The 9,678-nt window shown below is 45.4% G+C and overlaps 1 pseudogene; it reads left to right on the forward strand.

The window, feature by feature from the left end:
* Positions 1 to 1,219: 1,219 nt before the first annotated feature.
* Positions 1,220 to 8,464, forward strand: LOC123051752 (BTB/POZ domain-containing protein At3g50780-like; annotated as a pseudogene).
* Positions 8,465 to 9,678: the final 1,214 nt, after the last annotated feature.

A 9,678-nucleotide genomic window follows, 5' to 3' on the forward strand; every position in this document is an offset into this window, starting at 1 on the left:
TGAATAGTTACCGTTTTTTCCCGGCCTTGCTCACTCCGCGGCTTCGATCTGGTCTCGCTGACGTGTGGGGTCGCTAGCGGGTGGGCCCTGTTCATCGTTCGTAGTGGCTGGGGCGCGGCCTGTGCGGCCCGTCGGCGCTCCCAGAGGTAAAAGATCTCGTGCCACCGCCGAAATTTTCGTGTCCCGCCGAGGGCAATATTGGAATTTTGCATAGCTTCGCGCCTCCTGGCTTGTACGGATTCGTGGCCTTGTCCCCAATCGGCGAGACGACTAGGTTTCTGTCGCCCGTCCCACTTCTCTCGCGCACCCGTCGCTCCTCCTTCTCTTTGGCACGAGCAGCAGCCGCCGCTACTCTCCGCCTCCCTCCTCCTCCCCATAGGATTTCGACCTGCCCCTCCCTTGTGCTAGCCTCTGACGGCCATGAAGGGGAGCGAGCTCGCCGTTGCCGTTATCGGGAGGAGAGCGACCGACGGACTTGGAGCATCCCCATCGACGGGAGGAGCGCAGGAACCGTCGGCGCCCTCTGGCGACCAGATCTTTTCCCTCGCCCGCCGCCGTGCCCCCGTCAAACGTAACACATCAACGGGAGGAGATGAATCGCTGCTCTGCCCGGAGGAGCGGGTCGAAGGGAGTTAACGAGGCGGATCTGCAGCACTGGCCTCACCTCAGGTGCACTGCCCCGCCCTCTCTTTCGTTCGTTCTTTCTGACTTGGCTGATTTCGGCCCCAATTCTGAAACTGGCAGGCAGCAGCTCAGCTGCGAGTACTGCTCTGGAGCTCCAGCCTGAGGCCAGAGCCGCCGGCGCAGGAAGCGTGCGGTCACCTCCCCCTTCCGCTCGAGCTGGTCGCCCTCCCGTTCGTTCTTGGATCGCTCGTTCCTGAGGTGAGCAAGTACTACCTGCAATTTGCGTGCTATTTTCGAGAAAAAATTGTAGCTGTAGCTGGTCTGTTCTTCCCGAGGTGGAAGAAGAACCATCCGGGCAGTAGATGCGGAAAACCCGCGGATTTTGTTGCATGGATGTGGTTGCGCGGAGGGTATCCAGTTCTTGTCATTCTGCATATATTTTTCTTTCTTTGGTCCGTGTTCTTGTTCTCCCGGTGTTCTGTCTCCTGCGGGAGGCTCTGATCTTGCACGGATTGCAGGAGGAGAAGCGATTGTCAAGATCTTACTCGCCTGGCCGTGCTCGGGTGGAAGCCAGATGCGGAATTGACCTCCGGAAATGGAGGAATCGAGGCCGAGGAGGGCGCAGCCGGCGCCAGGATCCGGACCGTGCCGATCGCCGTCACGCCGGAGGGCTTCTGGTGCTGCTCCACGCCGCCGGCGCTGCACAAGAGCCTCAAGAACCCGCATCACCACCACGGCCATGGCGGCGGCAACAGCCACAGCCATAGCCACAGCAAGCACCAGTGCAAGATCCCGTCGGCGCCCCCGTCCGTGGCGCCCTCCGTGCAGAAGGCGCCGTCCGTGACCGACGAGCCAGGGCGCCGGGAAGCTCCCGACGAGCAGAACGCGGCGGCGGCCGAGACTGCGGCGGATAAACGGCAGGAGCAGGCCGGTGACGCGGAGGCTTGGCAGCACAAGATCTGCGTTGGGTTTGGGTAGCCTGAGACGAGTGATCTGACGGTGATACTGTATCTGTATGGCAAGGAAGGGATTGCTGTCATGATGAGTGTGCATAGGGACGTTCTCTGTGGAAGCAGCGCTTTCTTCGCCGAGAAGCTCTCTGACGGCGACAATGGCCATGGTGGCTCTCTGGTGCCATGCGTGGAGATCCATGATTGCGACGGTGCAGAGATCTATGTGGAGACCGTCGGGCTGATGTACTGCGACGAGGCGAAGCAGAAGCTGCTCAAGCAGCATGTGTCACGAGTGCTTCGCATCATGAAGGTATATATGCATGTTCAGATACTCGCATTTCAGTGACTTTGCCTTTGTTTTGTTGCAAAGCTCATGTTGCTTAGTTTGTCAATAGATTTTACAAGTTTCATTCTCACAGAAGAACTGCATGACAGTCAAATTTTCCCGAGCTGTATATATAATCTTAGTAGTTCACGTACTCAGTAGCCCTGCATGTTTGATCATGACAGAAGTGGCTAAATTTGCAAGTTGCTGAATTACTCGGTTTCCATGCTTGTGTCAAGTCATGCTTGGATTATTTGGAAGCAGTTCCTTGGGTCAGTGAGGAAGAAGATAGCGTTGTGTCATCGATACGACATCTTCAGAGCAAGTCTTACGGAGTTAGTCCTTTGCTGAAACACGTCTGACAGCCCGTACTCACCAACTGATACTTTGTCTCATATTATGGAGATGGTCTTAAAGAGCAATGATGACAGGGGGCACCGGGAAATGAAGGCCTTAGTTCTGAATCTTCTCAAGGATAGCAGCCGTTGCACAGATGGAACATCAGAATCTGTTCTGAATTATTTTACGGCTCGTGTCGAGGTTGCTTGGAAAGACTTCAGCCACTCTTTGTGGAAGCATCTGAAGCCGGTTTTCTCGTGTCGAGGTTGCTTGGAAAGACTTCAGCCACTCTTTGTGGAAGCATCTGAAGCCGGTTTTCCTTCCCAAGTTACATGCCAAATAACTCTGGAGACTGACAATATCCTCTGGTTGGTTGAGATATTGGTTAACCAATGAATTTGCGATGATTTTGTGGTCATGTGCGCAAGCCAAAGTGAATAACCACTCCCTCCATTTTTTAGATCACTCCCTCCATTTTGTCTTGCTCCTTCTCTTGAACAAATATTAATGTACTAGAATGTTGTCCAAATTAAATGGTGCGTGTATAAATGTTTTTTCGACAATTGTCGCAATCTGTAGTTACCATATCTTACAGTGTCACAAGCTATGCCCCATCCATGTGTGTTATGTCAGAATTTAAAACCGCTAGCACTGATTTTCGGAGAGTGTGCTTACAAGACTGCTTAATTTCTTCTCATGTAGTGTGATTATGATTTGCTTTCTACAGATTTTTTAAGTATCCGATTGGTTGAGTGCTTTGAATATGTACACCTAAGGTATCCGTTCACCCTTTTGTATTATCTAAATCAGTGTGAATGTTTTAGTACCTTAACCCTGTATCTCGTTGGGATTCATGGTCTTTATTTCAAGTGATAAGAGCTGTGATTGACTCACTAGGGTGACCATGTGTTAGTGAGAGGCACCGTAGTAGCCTTTTTGTAAGTGGACAAGAGATATCATTGTTCGTGGCTTTATACATTTTTAGATAAATGGATCTAATTATTGAAGTAACTACGGTATCTACATAGACTACATGTTTGCTCATATTTGCCTTGTGTTTTAGGCCAAAGGGGCAGATGTTAGAGATGCCCTCCTAGCAGCAGGTGAATACCACCTCATGTCAATCATCTAACGTTTCCGTAACAAATTTGCATCCATTTCTTTAGATACTGCCGAGGGAGCGGCTGATGGAGGCGGTCTGCAGATGGCGTGCGAGTCAAGGAGGTCCACCGCAAGCGGCCGATGATGGGTGCACCGTGGATGAGATCTCCGGTGGAAAGATGCATCCAGGCCCGGCCACCTCTCCACCATGACGTGCCAGCCAGTTCTCTCTTGCCCCTCCTTCTACACCGTATCGCCGTCTCACCCACCAGTAAGGCTCTCTCCACTCCCTGATCTCTATTCTTTCTATCGTCTTAGCTTACAGTGTCTGGTTTGGTACTGGCCAGGAGGTGGCGAGGTACTAGATCCGCTACCATCATAGCTCCGATTGTAAAACAAAATACATCCAAAGCTGACCGAGATGGACCAGCAACTATTAAACTGCAGGTTACGCTCGCTATTGGTTCAGTGTCCAAACAGTTTCATGTCAGATTTAGTAGTACAATTACGTGACAGAAGAAATTAGACAAAGGCCGGTTTGATCCATACACATATGGACTGACGGCGACAACTACATGTCTTATTCAGAGCTTTACGTCCGCTTCTCAAAACCACAGTGTAGGTCGTGCCATATCGTGTGTGTTACTTGGTCGTGTCCTTTCTTCGACTAGGCACCTTCGCAACCACTTGAGCAGCAGTGTAGCACCATGTCTCAGGCTAGAACAGAGGGCTATTGTTCTTACCCATTTGCCACCTAATTTATATGGTTATGCTATGAACCAATCCTATTTGGCAAAAGATTGCATCACTGTATACCACAGAAGAACCATCTAAACCAGTTATCCTCGACTACCGGTATAATTTTCTTTCGGTGTATCATCCTATCTTTGAACAGAGGGCTACTGTCCTTACTCATTTGCCGCCTAATTTATATGTATAACTGATTTATATGGTTATTCTATGACATAGCTGACTGGTTCTGCTATGAGCCAATCCCTATTTTATATGGTTCTTCTACGCTATCTTTTGAACTAGGCGTAGGCGTTTGTCTGAAAAGAAGTGTTATGCTTTCGTGTTGTTGTAGGTCCGAGAGGGGGCAGAAGAGGAAGCCATTTGCACTCACCAGTAAGTTGCGCAAGACTACAACCTCCCTCGATGAGTACTGCCTCGGCTACGACCTCCCTCGGGGAGCTCCATCTTCCACCTGCTCCTCTACTTCGGCTACTGTATGGGACATGGTTGTGACTATGTTGATGTGGTGCTCGTCTGGTTGATGCTCTATGCCCTGCTCATGCATCGGTTCCTACACATAAATCCCCAAGACCAACTTTGGTTGATGCTAAAATGTGATGAGGTGGGGGTGCGGCGGTCTGCATCCACGCGCTGCTCGGCATCACCAGGTCGTCGGCACATATCCTCGTGCCCATGCTGTTCAACACGCCGCAGCTCTTGCCCACAGATCCTCGAGTATTGATTGTCATGCCTTTGGTAGCAGTAGCCCCCATTGGATAGTTTTTTATTTATAAACAGAGAAGCTTTCTTTTACTTGAGAACTGAAGGATCATGTTACCTAGCGCAAAGGGAACTTTCTTTGTACATATATTGATTTATTTACATGTATATGAGATCCACGATTTATGGCTCATACCTGATCCATCTGAATTGGGTAGCTTTCTTTTCTTCTTAGACATATATCTATCCATCGATATGGCATCTCCTTTTTTTTATTATTTAACAGTGTTTTGCTAGCAGTTAAAATAATCCTGTACAATCTGGAAATATGTAGTTTTGAATAGACATATTATTTTGCTGAAGAGTTCAGTCCATGCATGTTTGGTTCCTCTCAGTTTAGTTAGTGGCCTATATGAATTCGATTTGGCCCGTGATATTTTTGTACAGTTATTGATTTGCTAGCATATATTCTAAACTTAATTTTGTTAGCTCGTATGTGGTGTTCTTTCTTATAATATCTTTTTATCTGACGCAAGCTTATTTTGTTCATGAGAGTTTCTCCATGTTTATGAAGAAAAGATTTGGGTTGAGAGCACCTTCAGATATATAAATTTGTTTTCTAATTCTTGCTGGTCAGTGGCAAAGCATTAATTTTTGTTTGCTTTACAATTTTTCAGGAGTAATGGAATGTTGATTGGCTGGTGGCGGCATGTTCAAGTATGGGAAATGATGAGCTCGTGCTTATTTTTATGCCAGCTCTATGCCGTAGGTGAGCTGCGGCCTTCTTCCCCACAAGTTCGTGATAATCAGTTATCCTCCAGAGGGAATTGTGATTGTGATTAGTATCTTTAGACATTGGCCATATTTGTCAGTATTCACTGTTTCTTTCATTTCTCCTCATTTTTTAAATGTATTGGCCTCTGGTATATACAACAGGAAATAGAAGTAACAAGAAATATCTATATATTGGAAGATTTTGAATGCCATTTTATTAGAGTAGTTCTGAAATGCTGCCTCATCTTTTTTCCATTCGTGTTGTTTCTCGTAGTTTTAAACTAAAAGGAGGAGCTATAAAAATTGTCCTTTATCTTTCATATTTTTTTATGTTGAAGTGGCTACGTAATATCTGCCCAAAGCGATTCTCTTTTAGATGTGATGTCCAATGTATTCCAGCTTATACTAGATGATACAAAGGTGTTATCCCTGTCTTATGTGTTTCATGATAGTTCACACGATTCTCTTAATTAACATTTCGAGTATAGTCTCTTAAACAATCTGGTTAAAGAAAACTGGGATGAAAACATGCGTAGTTAAATCTGAATGCATATATTATTTCGAGGTAAATTTCAATCCATATACCGGTTGTTAAGGAGTATTACTTGATTTTTATTTTCTCAATTGTATGGAAGTGTTAGTTCTTTCCAGGTCTTTGGAATAACGGTTGTACATTTTCTTATTCATGCTATTTGGACCGAATTTGCAGAACCGTTAAAGTCTGAGCTAGGATTTTGACTTGGTTATCTGGTTTTTATCTATGCACATGCAATGCTCTTAAGGCTTGCAAAGCTGGTAAATTCCCCTAATCTTCTCTTTATTTTGAGCACCATTTTGTTTGTGGTGCTCAAAATTTCACTTCAACTTTTTAGTTCCATTCTTCGCTATGGTATGTTGTGTGATGCTAAAACCTGCCTCGAACAGATAGATGGCGCATAGATGGATGATGAAATTGTTAATGTGGCTGTCCGTTCCCCAAACGACGAGGTGCACGCTTCCCGTCCAGCTCACTGTTGCCTCGCCGTCGTTCCTCAGGTGCCCTTCCTCTCTCTCTCTTGTGTGGTACCTGCTTTTTCTTTCGCCTCTTCCTTATCTGTTTGGTGTGCACAGTTGGATCGGGAGAGGGGCGTCACTGGCGGTTGGACCAGAGAAGAAAGCGACTAGAGAGGGAACTAACGATGGGAGAGGTGATTTCTTGCTTCCTTTGTCTGATCATCTGTACGCGATGTCTTTTACCGTTCTCCTCTCATCAAGGTCTTCTGTTGTCCTGCTGCTCATTTACGCTCATTTTCTTGTTGGGATGCGGTTAGTGTTTGGTGCTGGATCCAAAAGTAATTGCCGTCTACTGTTGCCCTTGATTCTTGACTATCGGATTGCTGGTCCCATAGTAGGTGCTACTCCTTTCTCATTCCTTCCTTCACGCCTTTCTACGCGCATGCTCGATCTTTTAACTGTTGTTCACATTTTCCTTTGTATGATGATTTTATTCCTGCTGAGGATAATCAATTATGTTGTTAACCCCCAGTCATTAAATTATGACAAGGAACTTGGTTTCATACAACTTTTAGATCACTTAACTTTGTATAGATGATAGTTGATGTTCTGGGATGGTGAAAGTTTCAGTTTTTTTACCTTATACAGTGAAATGTTCATCCTATAAATGGGGAATCCCTTCGTGTACGCTTCTGTGCCACAACATGGGTGCAAAATTAGGAGAACAACTGATCTGTCTTTATGGTGCATGCTTAACTGAATTAATGTGGCCTTTTTGGTGCGTATTATCTAGCTCCGATTGGTTATGTGGTTTCTCTGATTATTATAAATTAACCAAATTAATGTGACCTTATTTAAGATTTTGGTTGAGAGTAAACATTCAAAGACCCAATTAAGATTGATTAAATTTCTTATATTACATGTTTGTTAGTTCCTTTATACTCCAAAAGAAAAAAAATCCGACTAGTGAAACTCTGTCAATGATTAATAATGCAGTGTATAATAATTTGTAATAACAAGTACGATCTCAACTGAACCTGGCAATGGTTGGTTGGAAACATCTGTTTCTAATTGAACTATAGCCTGTAAAAGTAATTATAGCAAGGTTGTGTTTACATTTGTACCAGCAAGCGAATCCAGTATCAACTACATTCTGCAATAATACATACATAGGCAAATAGATCATGCTGATTCAGACAGTTATGAAATTCAAATGACAAATGTAGGATGAATGGAGCAAACATCAATGATCGCATACGGATCAATGATGATGAAGGTGTTAATTCCCACCTCTATTTGTTATGACTGCTTATGGATCGGAATCTATTGGATTAGTATATAGCACACGTTGCCACTCCTTGCTGAATAGACATGCACTGATATGTTTGTCATGGCTGCTCTGCACTAAATGCATGATGTTTCACTTTAGCCTGAGTCTTCCGTTCTGTAATTGTTATTTCTCCCTGAAACAAAACTGAAGTTTGTATGATTGATTACTCAGAGAGCCACAATCGCACAAGGAAATCTAAACAGCCGACTGGGTATTGATAAGAAATACCAATTTAAGAGGACCGTGAGAGAGCTCGGAGGGAAGAACGCAGTTGATGACCATATTTGGTGCCTTCTTGTGCAAACAGTGGAAGCCTTTAAGTGAGCATATATTCATGTCGAACTTCTATGCTATTGACTCTTTGATTGCCTGATCCCCTTCATCCTTCACTGTAGGGCTCGGCATAAAGAACACATAAATATATATTCATGTGAAACTGAAATTCAGACAACCTTAGATTAACATTTTTTCATGTCAGTGGATTGATAGTTGTACTGAATCTTGCCCTATGTACATGCCCACCTTGAAACATGTTATCAATGAATGTATAAGTATATATGCAATGCTTTCAAACGTTGTAAAATTTGACCAAATTTTTAGAAAAAAATATAAACATTTACCATAACAAATTTATATGATATGAAAGTACATTCAATAATAAATCTAATGGTGTTGATTTGTTGTTGTATAGGTTAATATTTTTGCTTATAAACTTTTGTCAAAGTTTACAAAGCTTGACTTTGACCAAAGCTAATACGCGGACTAAATATAAACGAAGGGAATATATATTTGGTATTATCGGGTGAGCATTTGTGTATATACTCTATACGAGTATTACCGGGCTGGATATAATTGGATCTGGTGGGGTGCAGCAAGCTGCACTTACTATCCTTTCTACTATCGCATCATAGCATATGATCTTTACCCGCTTGGCCATGTCGTTGGGACCGGCACCCTTGCGCCAAGGCGCGATCCCGATCTAGTCCATATAGTGACATAGGACGACGAGCCGCCGCCGGCGAGAGCGCGTGGACGCCCCCCCGAGACCTGAGACCAAGGGCTGACATCTTTGTCAGCAGAGAATGCAGTGCCATCAGAGTATCTCTACTCGCCCCCCCTAACTGCCCCCCAAGGCCTTTTTTTTATCGCTGGGGCTAAAAAAATGTCCCAGTCGCGTCCCCAGAACCCCACTTTTCGCCGGTTAGGGCCGAATTTGTCGCCGGCGGACCCAGGCTGGGGGGCGTCGGGGAAAACTTTTTTGGCACGAAAGCCTGGTGGACCCGCCGAATCAGCGACCAGCCGCGTTCGTCGTCCTCATCGCCTCGGTTTCCCGCGGGGAATCAATGCCAAGGCTGCCGCCGGTCAGCCTTCCATTGATTTCTCACAGGCGGCGCAGTGAAGGCGCGCCGACGCGCATTCCGGCCCCTCTCGCCACGCGTACACAAGCATGCCGCCCGCCCGCCGCTATAAAGCCGCCCCCTTCGCCGCTGGCCGCTGAAAGTGCATTGTTGCACTAAATTGTTTTTGACATCTATGACAACTTCATTTGTGTTTCTAACCACATGCTCTAGTGTAAACAACACTGATTAAGCTAAAGTGCAGCATGGATGGTTATTCCCTCTTATATTGGAAAAAGGAAAAGCGGAGTGCCCAAGAAAAGAAGAGTACCATAGTGTTTTCTTGTTTCTTAAGTCTTTAGGGCAGCCGCACTATTAAGAGGGGGTGCATCATAAAAACATCCGGGGAATCAACTTACCTTCTAACATTGATCTGAAAAATCTTATAGT

The sequence above is a fragment of the Triticum aestivum genome, chromosome 2D (assembly GCF_018294505.1).
Source record: "Triticum aestivum cultivar Chinese Spring chromosome 2D, IWGSC CS RefSeq v2.1, whole genome shotgun sequence".
Classification (NCBI taxonomy): Eukaryota; Viridiplantae; Streptophyta; class Magnoliopsida; order Poales; family Poaceae; genus Triticum; species Triticum aestivum.